The 18,574-nt window shown below is 45.0% G+C and overlaps 1 protein-coding gene across 2 annotated transcripts in view; it reads right to left on the reverse strand.

The window, feature by feature from the left end:
- Positions 1 to 18,320, reverse strand: part of shank2b (SH3 and multiple ankyrin repeat domains 2b) — a 919,901-nt gene extending 901,581 nt beyond the window's left edge. For both annotated transcript variants that reach the window (XM_080189952.1, XM_080189951.1), the window contains exon 1: positions 18,173 to 18,320. The gene's annotated coding sequence lies outside the window, so the exon portion shown is untranslated. The remainder of the gene's footprint in view (positions 1 to 18,172) is intronic.
- Positions 18,321 to 18,574: the final 254 nt, after the last annotated feature.

Raw genomic sequence — 18,574 nt, forward strand, 5'->3', positions numbered from 1 at the left:
CCTCCCACAGTTCGAAAGCCGTGCTGGTTAGGTGCAGTGGCCATGTTAAATTCTCCCTCCGTGTACCCGTACAGGCACCAGAGTGTGACGTGTGTGAAATTATTTCTGTTGATTCTGAATTTATCCTATAACAGGGTGTCTGCCCGTAGAGACGGAAAGCTGCATAGGCAAGTAATAGGGTAGACAGGACATCTACTGTATCTAATGGAGCTGCATCATTGTCTACAGTATAAGACCTCATACAGCATATTTTTATAAAATAGAAACAGATTTGCTCATTGCTACTTCTGAAATTTGTGAATCTGAACAAAGACCTTTAAAATGATAGAAACTATGTCTGTCCATGACCCCTGAACTGAAGAAGCCACTTGGCAGTTTAGGAAAAACTCACTTTGTTATCTCTGAGGAGGGTCTAATGAGCCCCCTGTGGACTGTACAGCCCAAACTTCAAACAGAGCTGTACAAATGCCATCTGCATTTACTAACCTAGACTGGCCAGAAGGAAATGGATAGCCTGCTAAGACAAAGGAACTGCAATCTTCCTTTCAGTTCCCAATGGCTAAGACATTTATTAGTCATTGGAATCCAGGTGATGGATACACATCAAAGATGGTGGAAAGGTAAGAGCCATCTGGATCTGGCTTGTGGAATAAGTGATATTGCCTTGCTGAACTGCATAGTCTCAATCTGCTGTTTACCATCTCAGTGGCAGCCTCACAGAAAAGCAGCTCTGCTCAGGTTTAACACCTAGCCCTAGCTAAACTGTTTCTGTCGGAAACAGTTTCTGTATTATTGCCTACAAGAATGATGCATTCCTACATGCCTATCTTATTGTGTGAAGTCAACAACATCAGAAAATGAATTTTGCAGCATCAGTTTTCAGCCTATTGATCTCTGTGAAAGAATACCTCATTGGACTCTGCAACCCACAGGAAACAATTTATCTTTCCTCTGTGGGCTCTGTACTTATCTGTTCCTTATCCCTCTCTTTACTATCTGAAGCTGAAGAGGACTTTGTGAACTCTCTCTTTCTGCATTTTGAATGTGTGCCAATAAACTAACCCTTTGAGTTCATCCAATCTCGAGTTTGCTGTGGGGCTATTAATAACAAATTGGATTGCACCAACACTGAGGGAACAAAGAACAGTACAGTACAGGAACAGGCCATTTGGCCCACCAAACCTACACCAATCACGTTGTCCTATTCAGACTAACCACCTGTATCTTTCTATTCCCTGTCAGTTCATATGGCTATCCAGATAAGTCTTAAATGTAGCTAATGTGTCTACTTCAACAATCTCACTTGGCAGTGCATTCCAGGCCCCATCACCCTCTGGGTATAAAACTTCCCCTGCACATCTCTACTGAACATTTCCCCCCTTACTTTGCACTTGTGCCCCCCTTGTAATTGTCATTTATGCCGTGCGAAAAAGCTTCCAACTGTTCACCTTATCAATGCCCCTCATAATTTTATAAACTTTGATCTGGTCGCTCCTCAGCCTCTGTCTTTCCAGGGAGAACAATCCCAGTTTATTCAATCTCTTCTCATATCTCATATTCTCCAAACCAGGCAACATCCTGGTAAACATTTTCTGTACTCCCTCCAAAGCCTCTATATCCTTCTGGTAGAGTGGTGACCAGAATTGGACACAGTATTCCAAATGTGGCCTAACCAACGTTTTATATAACTATAACATAATTTGCCAATTTTTATACTCCATGCTCTAACTGATGATAGCAAGCATGTCATATGCTGTCTTCACCACCTGTGCTGCCGGTTTTAAGGATTTGTGGATTTCTTTGTATGTCTATGCTCCCGCTGGTTCTGCCATTTATATGCTAGCTCCCACTTGAATTGGATCTACTAAAGTGAATCACCTCACATTTGCCCAGATTAAATTCCATCTGCTGTTTAGGGAATAGGAAATGCGCCACCACTTATAAAAAGGAAAACAAATCTAAACATCTTTCTGTTCATGGGAGAGTGAGAGGAGAAATTAGTACTGTTAAAATTGACCTACCTTCTGTCCTGTCCTGGTCCCCCCATATCAACACTATAGTTAAGAAAGCCCACCAACGCCTCTACTTTCTCAGGAGTCTAAGGAAATTTGGCATGTCAGCTATGACTCTCACCAATTTTTACAGATGCATCATGGAAAGTGTTCTTTCTGGTTGTATCACAGCTGGGTATGGCTCCTGCTCTGTCCAAGACCTCAAGAAACTACAAAAGGTCATGAATGTAGCCCAATCCATCACGCAAACCAGCCTCCCATCCATTGACTCTGTCTACACTTCCTGCTGCCTTGGCAAGGCAGCCAGCATAATTAAGGACCCCATGCACCCCCGGAATACTATCTTTCACCTTCTTCGGTCAGGAAAAAGATGCAAAAGTCTGAGATCGCATACCAACCGACTCAAAAACAGCTTCTTCCTTGCTGCCGTCAGGCTTTTGAATGGACCTCCCTTGCACTAAGTTGATCTTTCTCTACACCTTAGTTATGACTGTAACATTACATTTTGCACTCTCTCTTTTCCTTCTCTATGAATGGCATGCTTTAACATAGAACATAGAACATTACAGCGCAGTGCAGGCCCTTCGGCCCTTGATGTTGCTCCCACCTGTGAAACCAATCTAAAGCCCATCTAACCTACATTATTCCAATATCATCCATATGTTTATCCAATGACCATTTAAATGCCCTTGGTGTTGGCGAGAATATCTTTGTCTGTATAGCATGCAAGAAACAATAATTTTCAATGTATACTAATACACGTGACAATAATGAATCAAATTAGATCAGTCTGTAATGACAATCACTGTGGGATAAGTGTTTTTGGAATAGGGTCTATGACACTGTATGTCATGTTCTATAGGATAGCACTGGATGGTGATTGGTATAGGTGTTAACCATTATTGTATTCTATGCACTATTCTGTTACAATAATAAGGAGCATTTGCTCACACACCCAAGGATCTAGCCAATTGCTGCGTTCTCCCAACACACCACCTCAGCTGCCTTTGATTACTTTCCAGCTGATTTGAAGCCAGCCATAACTCTAGGTTAGATTTCTGGAATTTTAATGATTTTTCCTTCCCACAGAGATAATTTGGAAAATTATTTTAATACTGGGGGATTTTAACTGCAACACGTATTGTTTGGAAAGCTTTTTAATAGATGTAAAAAAAAGGTACCAAAATGCTTGGCAACTGATACACTCATTGAAAGTTGTTTCACCCAGAGATCTAAAAAGAATTAACAAGACCTTTGTTTATCTGTTAACTAAAAATATATCCTCCACATTGTGTCAGTAAACACTTTGATATGCGAGTCCATGAGGGCTTTCTAACAAAAGGAAAGAGATTTGTTTTTAAATCAGCGCACTTAGTAGTGTAAAAGCAAAATACAGGTAATAATAAACTTTGGACATAGACTACAAAGGTGAATCAGGATGCTAAGTGCAACAATATTAAAAAACACAAAGAAATCACAATGTATGTGGTTCTGCCATGGCTTTACATATGGATACAGGCAGGTTATTATGTACTTTTGTGTGAATGGAAGGAACAAATCAACTGAACTTAGCTATTCTGATCTTACTGACCCACGCACTGCACCTTACTGTGTGGAAAAGCAACTTAAAACTTCCAAGCAAGCACCAGTTCATCCAACGTTAACTGCCTTTCTTCAAATTAATGAAATGCAGGTGCCAGAGATATAATTATCCAGTCCAGTTCACAAGAGGATGCTGCTGTGACATTTCCCTGACTCGGGCTAGATTTAGGATAGCCAGTCAACTCCTATCAAAGTGAGACACTCAGACAACTTAATTACGTGAGCGGCTGACACCCACTGAATCCCCGAGACTATCTGTGGCAGATCCAAATTTATCAGGTTGAAGCAGAGGGACTTCCAATCCCAAAGCCTCCACAGCAAGACTGTGAGGACGCATGAGAGATTTGACTTGATCTACTATTGTCACATGTATTAACATACAATGAAGAGTATTGTTTCTTGCACGCCACACAGACAAAACATACCATTCATAGAGAAGGAGTGCAGAAAGATGTTTTAGAACCATAGGAGAAGAATAAAAGATAGAATTGGAAGATATGCTGGACACAGCTTGCAAGAAGCTGCCTCACTCCGGCACCATCTCAGGAGTAGGAAGATGTGTTCTCCTTGAAATCCAGCCTGAATAAGTGAAGTGCTCAAGTCCGGGCAATGCTGCGTGTGCTGAAAGGATATTCCACGATCACTCAGGTGGGAGATAGTGGTTTGTTTCTAAGTGTTACACTCCTCTACACAGCTCGAAATAATGGAAATACAAGACACTAGACTCACTGCTGCACTTGTACTAGTCTGTGCTAAAATTTCTAACACCACATAGCTTAGTAGCACTTTCACCGTCTAGTGCCTCATTAACAAGGAAGGGAGAGAGTTTATTAATTAGTGTCACAAGTAGGCTTACATTAACGCAATGAAGTTACTGTGAAAATCTCCTAGTCGCCACACTCCAGCACCTGTTCAGGTACACTGAGAAAGAATTTTGCATGGTCAATGCACCTAACCAGCACATCTTTCGGACTGTGGGAGGGAACTGGAGCATCCGGAGGAAACCCATACAAACATGGGGAAAAATATGCAAAATCCACACAGACAGTGACCCAAACTGGGAATCAAACCCAGGTCCTTGGCATTGTGAGGTAGCAGTGCTATCCAGTGTGCCACAGTGGCAAACAAAGGATGGAGTATGAGTTCGAAGTGAGGCATAGAATGCACATCCACAAAACAACAAATGTACTGTTCCATGGAGATGTGATTATAAGCCAATGTTACCTACACACAGCACTTTGCTTGTCCATCCATTCCAGCCCCACACCACCTTCATCCCTGTCCTTTTCCCAGGGAATTATAGCAGGCGAGACAGATAATTCAGCACGCCATTCAAAGGTGGGAATTTCCAGCCTTGGGGAGGGCACGAACCCGGACAATCCCACCCCTCCTGTCGCCCCCGTCCCTATCTCCCACTGTGCACATCCCACCTTTATCGCCTCACGTACAAACTCTCAAAGCCGTGTGCTGCCTTTCCCCCCCACACTCACAAACACCAGTGCACAAAGGTGGCTACATCAGCCCAGTGATCATGTTACCAAACCAGTAATCCAGAGATCTGTAGTAATGATAGAGAGGCATGAGATCAAAGCCATGGCAGCTGTGGAATTTAAGTTCAGTCAGTTAATTGTATAAACCTACACTAGAAACAGTGCAGAGGAGATTCACCAGGATGTTACCCTGGGCTAGAGAGCTTCAGCTGTGGGGAGAGACTGGAGGTCTGGGGTTGTTCTCCTAAAGAGCAGAAAAGGCTGAGGTGGGACCTGATTGAGGTGTACATCATTATGAGGGACATAGATAGGGCAGACAGGAAAGAACTTTTCCCCTTAGTATAGGGGCAGCACAGTGGTTAGCACTGCTGCCTCACAGTGCCAGGGACCTGGGTTCAATTCTAGCTGTGGATGACTGTCTGGGTGGAGTTTGCACATTCTCCCCGTGTCTGCGTGGGTTTTCTCCGGGTGCTCAGGTTTCCTCCCACAGTCTAAAGACGCACGGGTTAGCTTGATTGGCCAAGCGAAATTGCCCCTTAGTGTCAGAGGATTATACGGGGTTGTAGAAATAGGGCCTAGATGGGATTGTTGTCGGTGCATGCTCAATGGGTCAGATGGTCTCCTTCTGCACTGTAGGGATTCTATAAAATGGCAGCACAGGCTTAAAGTATCAGCCCCCTGTTCCAATTCCTTATGCTATTGTGACTGTTATCAGACACAGGGATGGGGGTGAAGATGGCGTGGGACTGGGATGGGTGAACAGGAGAGGTCGGATTCTCTGCCTCCGCCACCTCCCCCCCCCAGCAACCCCACCCCCCTCACCTAAAACCAAGGCTGGAATGGGGTTAGAATACCCCATTCATTTAATCAATGAAATGGACTTCAACAACACTGTGGATGAAATGGGTGTATATTTAGCATATATATTATGCTTCTCCAGATACCAGATTCTGTGGCACACATAAAGAACTTTAAATTACTTTTAAGCTACTGTCTAAAATTAACAAGAAAACTTTATTCTCCACAATTCCCTCGCCAGTGAAACTCGGTGGCCTCAGCCTGTGCTTGCTTAGCAAGTACCAGGCGGACATGAAGGGCCACAGCAACATCTCAGCAGCAAGGTATTAAAATTTGTGAATTACGCATCTTTTAATATAAAATAACACATGATCCGACTTAATACAGGCAACACCACAGGAATCTGCTCATAATCCTAAATTTTATTAAGGGAAATCTCTGTACACTTGTTCACATCACTCAGTCAGCCCTGGCTGCACTGTTTAATATGTTGAAAATGACTCGGAACAGATCTTCTGTCTAGAACTTTCCATCCACAACATAATTAAATCATTTTCCAGTAATACTATGAGTGGGGATTTCTCCTGATTCCGCTGCAACTCAAATTCTTAGCTTTTCATTCCTAATTGTTTTCTTCTCAAGCAGACGGTGCCTAAAGAAGTAGGCCTCAAGTTTGCCTTTCCCGATTCCCAAATCACATCTAATTAAGGATCACCGGCACAGTTAGGAAAAAAATGGATGTTTCATTGGACCAAATCAACTAATATCTTGTTGGAACAGGTGGTGTCCAGCACCAACCATTTTCTTATTTTCAATTCTATGCATGAACAAACAGGCAGGAGAAGACCAGCTGGTCCATCAACTCTGCCCTACACGCTTGAGAATCTTGATGGGACACGCCTATCTAACGAGCTGAGGTTCTTAAAACCAGGAATCATAGAGTCATTAAAGCTGTCACAGCACAGAGGGAGGCCATTCAGCCCATCATCCCCGTAACTCTGCTTTGTGCCCTTTTCCAAGACTGCCGTGTCACCCATTATGTAAGGGTTGCGGGAGCTGGGGGTACAACAGGCTGAAAAACAGGGCACTGTTTCCCAGCTGTGACCCAGCTAGCCACCTGCTGAGCATTTTCAAGCTAGCATCTTCTTCATTCTCAGGGTACATTTGAAATGGTGAAAAGCTGGAAACAGTGGAGGTCCAAAAAGACTTGTCAGTGCAAGTACAGAGACCATTAAAATGTCATGAACATTCTTCATCCATTCATGGGACATGGGCATCGCTGGCCAGGCCAACATTTATTGTCCATCCATAATTGCCTTTGAGGAGGCCTTCTTGAACTGCTGCGGCCCATGTGGTGTAGGTACACCCACAATGCTGTTGGGATGGAATTCCAGGATTTTAATCCAGTGAAGGTGAAGGAACTATGATATATTTCCAAGTCAGGATGGTCAGCAACTTGGAGGGGAACTTGCAGAGGATGGTATACCCTCTGCTGTCCTTGTTCCTCTAGAAGGTGGAGATCAAATGCTTGGAAGGTGCTACTAAATGAGTCTTGGTAAGTTGTTGCAGTCCATCTTTAGTTAGTACACACTGCTGCCATTGTGCATTGATGGTGAAGGGAATGAATGTTTGAGATGGTGGATGTGATGTTCATAATGGTCTTGTCTTGAATGGTGTCAAGCTTCTTGAGTGTTGCTGGAGTAGTATCCACCCAGGTGAGTAGACAGTATTCCATCATATTTCCGACTAATGCCTTATAGATGGCTTTGTGGGCATCAGGAATTAAGTTACTCTCCACAGAATGCCTAATCTCTAACTTGCACCTGTAGCTACAGTATGACTGGTCCAGTTGAGTTCCTGGTCAATGGTAATCCCATAATGATGACATCAACAAGTTCCATCCCACCATCAGATTCACCGTGGACTACTCTCCGGAATCAGTTGCATTCTTGGACACATGCATCTCTATCAAGGATGGTCACCTCAGGACTTCACTGTACCACAAGCCCACAGATAACCTTACGATGCTTCACTTCTCCAGCTTCCACCCTAGACATGTTAAAGAAGCCATCCCCTATGGACAAGCCCTCTATATACACAAGATCTGCTCAGATGAGGGGGATCGCAACAGACACCGACAGATGCTGAAAGATGCCCTCCTAAGAACAGGATATGGTGCTCAACTCATCGATTGACAGTTCCAAAGTGTCACAGCAAGAAACCACATCAACCTCCCCAGGCGACACGGGACATGGCGGACAGAGTATCCTTCGTCATCCAGTATTTCCCCGGAGCGGAGAAGCTATGGCATCTTCTCCGGAGCCTTCAACATGTTATTGATGAAGACGAACATCTCATCAAGGCCATCCCCACGCCCCTATACTTGCCTTCAAACAACCGCGCAACCTCAAACAGACCATTATTCGCAGCAAACTTCAGGAGAACAATGACCACGACACCACACAACCTTGCCACAGCAACCTCTGCAAGACATGCCAGATCATCAACATGGATGCCATCGTTTCACGTGAGAACACCATCCACCAGGTACATGTGACATACTCTTGTGACTCAGCCAATGTTGTCTACCTGATACACTGCAGGAAAGAATGTCTCAAGGCATGGTACATTGGCAAGACCATGCAGGCGCTATGACAATGAATGAATGGACACCTCTCAACAATCACCTGGCAGGAGTGTTCCCTTTCTGTCGGGGAACACTTCAGCAGTCAAGGACATTCAGCCTCTGATCTTCGGGTTCGTGTTTTCCAAGGCTGCCTGTAAGACACACAACGCAGAATTGCTGAGCAGAAACTGATAGCCAAGTTCCACACACATTAGGACGGCCTCAACCGGGATCTTGGGGTCATGTCACACTATCTGTAACATCCAAGACTTGACTGGGCTTGCAAAATCTCACTAATTATCCTAGCTTGAGACACTTCATGCCTCTTTAAACTGTGCTTAACCCTCTCTCCACTCCCATTGTCTGCACCTGTAAAGACTTGATTACCTGTTAAAACTCACATTCCAACCATTATCCTGTAAATTGAGTCTGTATCTATATCTGTCCTGTTTGCGAACCCAATCCTCCACTCACCTGATGAAGGGAGAGAGCTCCGAAAGCTCGTGATACCAAATAAACCTGTTGGACTTTAACCTGGTGTTGTAAGACTTCTTACTGTGCCCAGAATGTTGATTATGGGGGATTCAGCAATGGTAATGCCATTGAACGTCTCGGGTCAATGGTTAGAATCTCTCTCGTTGGAGACAGTCATTGCCTGGCACTTGCATGGTGCAAATGTTACTTGGCATCTTTCAACCCAAGCCTGAATGATGTCCAGGTCATGCTACATATGGACACAGACTGCTTCAGTATCTGAGGAGGTATGAAAGCTGCTGAAGTTGGGCATTCATCAGCAAACAAAGCTAACTCTGACCATATGATAGAAGGAACATATATAGAAAAAAGAACAAGAAAAGTAAATGGAATGCTGTCCTTTATATCCTGTGCTGCTTTCTTGACAGTTTTTTTGCCAGTGGTGCCTTCTGTTCTCAGGAACAGAAGACAGTTCCAAGTGTACTCTGTTGGAATGGGAATTGAACCTGCACTATTGTGGTTATTCTGAACCACATCATAAAATGCAGAAGGAGACCATTTGGCCCATCAAACCTGCACCAACCACAATCCCATCCAGGCCCTGTAACCCCACATATTTACCCTCCTAATCCCCTGACACTAGGGTCAATTTAACATGGCCAATCCACCGAACCTGCGTGTCTTTGGAGTGTGGGAGGAAACCCGTGGAGAATGTGCAAACTCCACGAACAGTGACCCAAGCCGGGAATCAAACCCAAGTCCTGGTTAGGCAGCAGTGCTAACCATTGTGCCACCACATGCTACACACCTAGCCAAGTGAGCTGACCAGTCTCCCAGTGGGTAGATAGAAGTGATTTCAGATTGCTGAGGGATCTATGACTAGGAGCCGCAATCTAAAAGCTTAGAGTCAGATCTTCCAAAAGTAAAATTATGAAACACTTCTTTGAGCAAACAGGGGGAAAGTTTGTAACTGACTTCTGGCAACTGATTCTGAGTCAATTGTTAATTTTAAATGTGAGATTGCTAGATTTTTGTTAAATATGCAATAAATAATTGAGGAGTAAGGGACAAAGTTGAGTTACATCACAGATCAGCCATGATGCCATTAACCAATGGAACTGGCTCAGAGGATGAATGGCCTCCTGCTGTTCCTGAGTTACACAGTACGCACATATGTGGCAGCTCATTTTCAGTGGAGAACTCTACATATATATTTTATAGCCACATGATAACTCAACTTTCTTTCCAGAAAGGTAACAATATTACTAAAGATTTTAGTAAGTTTTAGCACTTAACTGCCTTCACGAGCATAATTTCTCAACCCAACCGATTACCAATACTATTTGTTGGTTGATGGGTTTTTGATAAGAGAGGGGATTAAGGGTTATGGGGAGAGGGCGGGAAAGTGGAACTGAGCCACGACAGATCAGCCATGATCTTATTGAATGGCGGGGCAGGCTCGAAGGGCTAGATGGCCTACTCCTGCTCCTATTTCTTATGTTCTTATGTTAACTTCAGATAACTTTATTCCTCAAACAAAGCATTATGTGAAAAGGTCACTCTCTGACCAAGTTTGCACATATGTGAACTAGAAAAGCAAGGAATCAGAAAAGACTTTTCAAGCAAGCCGCTATTCTACAGATCATGTACCATCCAGTCTTTGTAGACGCCATCCAATCTATTTCATTCCATAAAAATGACTTCTGCTAAGATGAGCAGGTTAGTTGGATTGGCCATGCTCAAAAAAAAAATGTCCTTTAGTGTCAGGGGTATTAGCAGGGTAAATGCATGGGATTGCAGGGTTAGGGCCTGGATGGGATTGTTGTCAGCACAAGCTTGATAGGCCAAAAATGGCCTCCTTCTGTACTGTAGGAATTCAATGAAAGGTAAATCAAGTCAATGTTGTCCAACCAGCCACATGTCTCATTATGAACAGATATCTTCATTGGTGTGACATTGGATTTGGAGTTTGCTGGAACATTGTGTTTCTGTGAATCATTTAATTTCTTCAACTTAATTCCAAGACAGTATTTATCCAGCTCTGGTTTAATAGATGCTGACTCATACCATTACTGAAACTCAATATACCCTTATTTGGTGGGGTTTATTAATGCTATGGTCACCCCTGTACTCTCAGTTCATGTCAATCATATGTTTTCATATATGTTATCGATGATTCTGTTCATTTCAACATGCCCCCCTCTTGATCTTCATTTCTCCATTTAAATTATAAGCTCAGTTCATTCACAACCTGGAGGCTTATTTCAAGCATGTCTGCTGATCAAGAGAGTATTTAGACAACAGCAGAAAACAGTTGTAGAAAGCAGTTACAGTGTGATCGCAGAATCCAGAGTCAGCAGATTCCAGAGTAAAACAGATCTTCTCGAGGGCAATAAGGGATGGGAAACAAATGCACGCATCCCGTAAACAAATTTGAAAAAAACACTAGGGGCAGGATTTTCATAGAAATCATAGAAACCTACAGGGCAGAAAGAGGCCATTTGGCCCATCGAGTCTGCACCGACCACAATCCCACCCAGGCCCCACTCCCATATCGCTATATATTTACCTGCCAATCCCTCTAAACTACACTAGTCCCGGTCTGGCATTGCAGCCTGGGCTTGATCTGACGGCGAAAGGGGCATAATGGAGGCATCGATAACAGTACAGCTGTGACTGCCATCGCATCAGTCCCGGCGCTACTGGAGACATACAGAGGAACTGCAACAGGTACAGAGAGGATTTCTAAAGGTGCTTCTAGAAGTGTGTGTGTATATCAGGAAAGGATTAACAAGCTGGGTCTCTTTTCTCTTGAAAAACACATTCTCAGAGGTGATCTCACAGAGGTCTTTAAAATTATGAGCAGCTTTGACAGAATGGATATAGGGAAAAAGTTTCCACTTGTAAAGAAATGCATAACTGGAGGCCAAGATAGTGACCAAGAAATCCAATAGGGAATTCAGAAGAAATTTCTTCACTCAAAGTGTGGTGAGAATGTAGAACTCACTACGGCGGAGAATGGTTAAATTGAAAATCACTGATGCATTAGGGCGGCGCGGTGGTACAGTGAATAGCACTGTTGTCTCACAGCGTCAGGTTTTTGATAAGAGAGGGGATTAAGGGTTATGGGGAGAGGGCGGGAATGTGGAACTGAGCCACGACAGATCAGCCATGATCTTATTGAATGGCGGGGCAGGCTCGAAGGGCTAGATGGCCTACTCCTGCTCCTATTACTTATGTTCTTATGGTCTTATGATCCAGTTTTGATTCTGGCCTCAGGTGAGTTTGCATGTTCTCCCTGTGTCTGCCTGGGTTTTCTCCAAATGCTCTGGTTTCCTCCCACACTCCAAAGATGTGCAGATTGGGCGAATTGGCTAAATTGCCCTTTAGGGTCCCAAGATTTGTAGGTTAGGGAGATTAGCTGAATAAATGCATGGGGTGGGCTTGGGCAAGATACACTGCCAAAGGGTCAGTGCAGACTCGATGGGCTGAATGGCCTCCTTCATATTGCAGGGATTCTATGATTTATTGAAGGGGCAACTAGACAAGCATATGAGAGAAAATGGAGCGGAGGGTTATGATGACCGATTTAAATGAGAAAAGATGGGGGGAGGCAAGTGGAGCATACATATCGACGAGGAGTGGTTGGCTAAATGGCCAGTTTTTGTGCTGTATATCTGCAGTAATGGCATATGATCAGCTCCTTCGAGATTTTCACTCAGTGGCAAGCTTCTGACATGAGAATGAATCAGTCTTGCCATTTTCTACAGGTAAACATCAAACAATCCTTGAAATCTCATGCGGTTCTGACCTCTCACTGTGCAGCCAAATCCTCGGAGTAGCTGTGGTTCTGAGACAGTGGAGTGAGTGTGGCGGGGGGTTCCGTGCTAGCTAGACTATTTTCTGGTGGCTAAAATCATTGTTAAACCCAATTTTGCCAACCATAATTAACTTCCCACCACAGATGTGCAGCTCGCAGCCATCAATCCCGGCTCCCTCTGGGAAAAGTGGCTGGAAACAGGAATCTTGTTGGCAAACTGGCCCAACAAACCTTTTTCAAAAATTTCCTGGTTCACTTGCCTCCGAGGGGCTGGGAAAATTGCTCCGGCCAACTCTGAATTTATCCAACAAAACTTCAGCATTGGTCCACAATGGAACCATCGCTCAGAAATCCACCCAAAGATTGCTAGCTGAGAAGTAGATATTCTAGCTGGTCAGAGCCAATATGGAGAATTAAAACGAATGAAAATGCTGTGGAAAGTTAGTGTGCACTGAAGCTTGGATTGCTGACTCTCCAGGATTACACTGGAGTCCCCAGGAGTTGAAAATCAATCTCCTGGACACTGCTGTGTGTAACCCTGGAGAAAAGCCATTGAGACCTATAAAAAGACGGTTTCCTTTGCCAGTTAAAAAAAACAAAGAGCAAAGAAAATTACAGCACAGGAACAGGCCCTTCAGCCCTCCAAACCTGCACTGATCATGCTGCCCATCTGAACTAAAACCCCCTACTCTTCCAGGCCATATTCCTCCATACCCATCCTATTCATGTCAAGATGTCCCTTAAAAGTCACCATCCTACTACCACTCCCAGCAGTGAGTTCCAGGCACCCACTATCCTCTATGCAGAAAACTTGCCTCATTCATCTCCTTTAAACCTTGCCCTTCGCAACTTAAACCTTCACAGATTTTCAGAGTAACCTCATTGCAGTGTTAATGTAAACCTACTTGCAGCACTAATAAATAAACTTAAAACCTATGCCCCCTAGTAACTGGCACTTCCAACCTGACCCCACCCACTGGCACTGCCAATCTAGCCCCATCCCCCGGCAGTACCAATCTGGCACTGTCAGGGGATAGTGAGAGGGTATAGCCCTATCATGTTCCTGACCACCTATGGGCTATGCTGACCTCCACACCCCCGGTGTGGTCATCTCAACCACTGTAGAGCAGTAGTGATTCCTGCCAGCGTGACATCATACCACTGGGCAGGGAATCATCTGACGTCCCTGGATGGTACAACAGCATATTCTAATTTATTTAGATTGATGGTAATCGGATTCATGCCCTGACTGAGCATGAATCCAATTACACCATTGTGTGGGGAGGGGAGGTGGGTGTGAGGAAGATCTCTTTTCTGAGATCTCCTCATCACAAACCCCACGTGGCCCTCTTACCGGAGTTTCCTGCCATAACGGAATATGCACCCACAACTAATGAGCCCGGAAAATCCCAGCCCCTGTCTTTGACTTTCCACGAGCAATGCCACAGGAGATCCACCAGTGTTAATGGAGATTGAAGGAGTGCAGAGCTCCTAATGGGAAGTTGACCACGAATTCACTGAAGGTGCTCACCATCCTCCGAATCTCTGCACTGGCTCTACATGTCCATTTTACCCACAACTGGACACATATTTCATTTAGGCAACATGATGGATATGGAATTCAAATTAAAGCAGTAAGAGTAAATTTATTTCCAAATCTGTTTCTCTGCGCATCGTTTCAACATTCTGCACTCCCCTCACCCCTCCCCTACCCCCATACCTCCAAGTTTCTTTTCTTCCACCTCATCCCTATTTTCCTGGTGTGATGGTGGTGGTGATGCCATTATTCCATCGTCACTGGTACAAACCATGCACCAAAAGGAGAGATTGGATAGGCTTGGATTGTTATCTTTAGAACAAAGAAGGCTGAGGGGGCACATAATTGAGGTGTATAAGATTGAGGGTACGGACAAAGTAGAGAAGGGAGCAGCTGTTCCCCTTGGTTGGGGCAACAATCACAAGTGGGTCTAGTTTTAGCGTGAGGAGGCAGGAGATTCAGAGGGGATTTGAGAAAAAAAACTTCTTCAGTCAGAGTGGTGGGAATCTGAATGAACGGTGGCACAGTGATTAGCACTGCTGCCCCACAGCACCAGGGATCCGCGGTTCAATTCCAGCCTTGGGTCACTCTGTGTGTGGAGTTTGCGCATTCACCCTCCGGGTGCTCCGGTTTCCTCCTACAGTCCAAAGATGTGTGGGTTAGGTTGATTGGCCGTGATAAGTGTCAGGGGAGATTAGCAGGGTAAATGTGTGGGGTTACAGGAATAGGGCCTGGGTGAGATTGTGGTCGGTGCAGACTCGATGGGCCGAATGGCCTCCTTCTGCACTATCAGGGTTCTATGCATTGCCTGGGAAGGTAGTCGAGGCCGGAAACCTTACAACCCTTAAAAAATACTTGAAATATCATAATATTCAAAATACAGGACAAGTGCTGGAAAATGAGATTAGCACAACTTTAATGGTCGATATTGTCAGTGCAGACTCAATGGGTTTTCTGCACTGTATGCATGATTCTGTGATCCAACTGACTATCATTAAGCCTGAATGAGTTCATACAGCCCATTTCACCAACTGCAACTCACATTTCAGGAGGATCTTGCCTTTGGGAGCCTGAAGAGCAGAAGCCCAAAAGAAATAAGGGCTTCAGTTAGCTGTCCCCCCAACCCAGCACTTCCCCAGCGAGCTTCTCTCTGTAAGAAAGCTAAAACTGCATCGCGTTCTATCTTTCCATTCTTGGAAGTTACAATTGCGACGCTGCAACACCACACCGGATAATCTGCCTTCAAAAAGGGTGTGAATTTATTGGGACAGGGGTCCAACGAGACTAAGACTCAGGCCTTCCTGTTCCAAGGGGAGAGTCTCAGAATTAAAACCGATTTCACCCCATTAAAGAACGACAGAAGGTGCCTGATTTAACTTTCTGGAATGATGTGAAACTCAGAGAATCGGATTAGAATCTGGATGATTAAGGCTGCCATCAGTCTACAGATAATAATATAAAATGAGCGCAGATGCTGGAATCTGAAACAAAAACCGAAAATGCTGGAAAATTTCAACAGGTCCAACAGCATGTGTGGAGAGAGAACACAGATAATATTCTGAAATGGGATAATTATTACCAGTGAGTCAACAGTGATATCTACCACTCTCAACAACTTATATTCATATAACACCTTTAACAATAGTTTGCATTCATATTATACCTTTAACATTTGCATTTACATAGCACCTTTGTCAGCAACTTGCATTCATATAGCACCTTTTTCAGCAACTTGCATTCATGTAGTACCTCTAACAATTGCATTTATATAGCACCTTTGTCAGCAACTTGCATTCATGTAGTACCTCTAACAATTGCATTTATATAGCACGTTTGCCAACAACTTGCATTCACCAAGCAAAACTTCACAGCAAACCACTAAGGTGATATTAGGTCAGATAACCGAAAGCTTGATCAAAGAGAGAGATTTCAAGGAACATCTTAAAGGCGGATTGTGAGGTAGACACCAGAAGAGATTTGGAGAAGGGATTTCAGAGATTAGGACCTTGATAACTAATGAACCACCTACGTTAAAGCAATGAAAATGCAAGAAGCCAGAATTGGAGTGCAGATTGGGGACTGGAGGGGGTTACAGGGGGCGGAGGGGGTTACAGGGGGCCGGAGGGGGTTCCAGGGGGCCGGAGGGGGTTCCAGGGGGCCGGAGGGGGTTCCAGGGGACCGGAGGGGGTTCCAGGAGATCAAACGGAGTTAAAGATGGCTGGAGGGTGTTACAAAGTGCTGGAGGGGTTACAGAGGCCAGAGGAGGTTACAGAGAGCCAGAGGATGTTACAGGAGGGGGTTACAGAGGGCTGGAGGGGGTTACAGAGGGTTGGAGGGGGTTACACAAGGCAGGAAGGGTTACAGAGGACTGGAGGGAGTTGCAGAGGGCTGGAAGGAGTTACAGAGGTCAGAGGGGGTTACAGAGGGCCGGAGGGGGATACAGAGGTCGGGGAAGGTTACAGAAGGCCAGAGGGAGTTACAGAGGACCGGAAGGAGTGACAGAGGGCTGGAGGGAGTTACAGAGGTGGAGAGGGCTACAGAAGGCCGAAGGTCGGGGAGGGTTACAGAGGACCGGAGGGGGTCACAGAGGGCTGGTGGAAGGGGGGCGGTTTACAGAGGGCCAGTGGAGTTAACAGAGGGCCGGAGGAAGTAACAGAGGCCTGGAGGGGTTACAGAGGGCCAGAGGAATTAACAGAGGACCAGAGGGTGTTACAGAGGTTGGAGGGGTTTACAGAGGACGGAGGGGGTTACAGAGAACTGGAGGGGGTTACAGAGAACTGGAGGGGGTTACAGAAGGTGGAGGGAAGGCGGGGGGGGGGGAGTGAGGCTGTAGAGGGATTTGGTAGCAAGGATGAGAATTGCACAATTGAGCTGCTGGCCAATAAAAAATCAGTTCACACCAACAACACTCCCCCAAAAGGTAAAACAAAATACTGGATGAAGATTATACCCAGACAGGTAAGATTTGATGGAGACTATGGCAACACAATACAACATTGCATTTATGGAGTGCCCTTGTCACATTGAAACTGTTTGGAAGGGCTTCCTTCCTGAGGAAAGGCAGTGGCTGTAACATTTTGAAATCTATATTAAATTCGCTTCCCAGCACTAACAGCCCAGTGGAGATGTCCCTGTATCTCGTTGTGTCACCAGCCTGTACTTGCTGTAGAGGGGAACGGATTTTTGCAGAGACCTGCCGGAGCAGGAACTTCCTCCTGAGCGCCTTCTGCTGGGGACTTGCGTTAACAGCAAAAACTTCAGCAAAATGTCAAAGCTTTCAAAGAAACCTCCAAATTTTGTCAAGACAACCCCACAGTGGAAAGGAATCCGCTACAACTAAACTCTGCATCATTGATCAGTAAGAAATAAAGGCTGATATTATTTTTGATAAGGGGGGGGGGCGGGAGAAGGCAATTTAAAAAAAACTAAAATCAGGAATTAAGGGTTCATTGAGAGGGTGCAGTGTGTGCGGTGGAAAATAATCTATTGCAAGGACTGTCGCTTCCAACTCTGGGGGTGTTGGTGAATGTAACGTAGATCCACAGAGGGGGGATTCAGAGTGGAGTGGGGCTAATTCCACTGATGCTTAAACATCCCCAGCCCCATCTGACACAGAGACAATCCTTCTCAATCAACATCCCCCCACCACCACCACCTTTCCCATGTGAAATATACATACCCACATGCAACAATAAAAGGGGGTTATTTCCACCCCCGCCACATACTGATGCCAAATTACTCTGTATGTCACACACGGATCGTGTTGCACGGAGCATTGTCATGAGTCGAGTCTTGTAAGGTCTCCTTACTCACCCACCGTCCAGCCAGTGATCCCAGCTTTCTCCCGGCTCTCTCCCTCTCTGGATGTGCCGGGACTTGGAGAGCAAGTTAGCTGTCAGCCAGTAAAGCTCGGTACTGTAACTCTGCTGTAATCCACCTGCAAGTTCTTTCTGCCACTTATTTGAATGGGAAATAGGCTCTCTCCTCCCTCCTCAGGCGGGGAGGAGGGGGCAAAGGGAGAAGGGGAAAGATTCCCCCTTCACCTAATGAAGGTTCAGCAAGGTAAACGCACCGTCCACATCTTTACACTGACCGAAGTACAGCCCAAAGAGCGTGAAAACCTCCTCTGGGCTCCCCGTGTTTGTCTTAACCAGTTTACACAATGGGTCTCAGTAATCCTGTAATGGTCCTTACCTGTAATCCAATCTCGCTGCA

The sequence above is a fragment of the Carcharhinus amblyrhynchos genome, chromosome 6 (genome assembly GCF_965287045.1).
Source record: "Carcharhinus amblyrhynchos chromosome 6, sCarAmb.v2.hapA, whole genome shotgun sequence".
In the NCBI taxonomy this organism is placed as follows: Eukaryota; Metazoa; Chordata; class Chondrichthyes; order Carcharhiniformes; family Carcharhinidae; genus Carcharhinus; species Carcharhinus amblyrhynchos.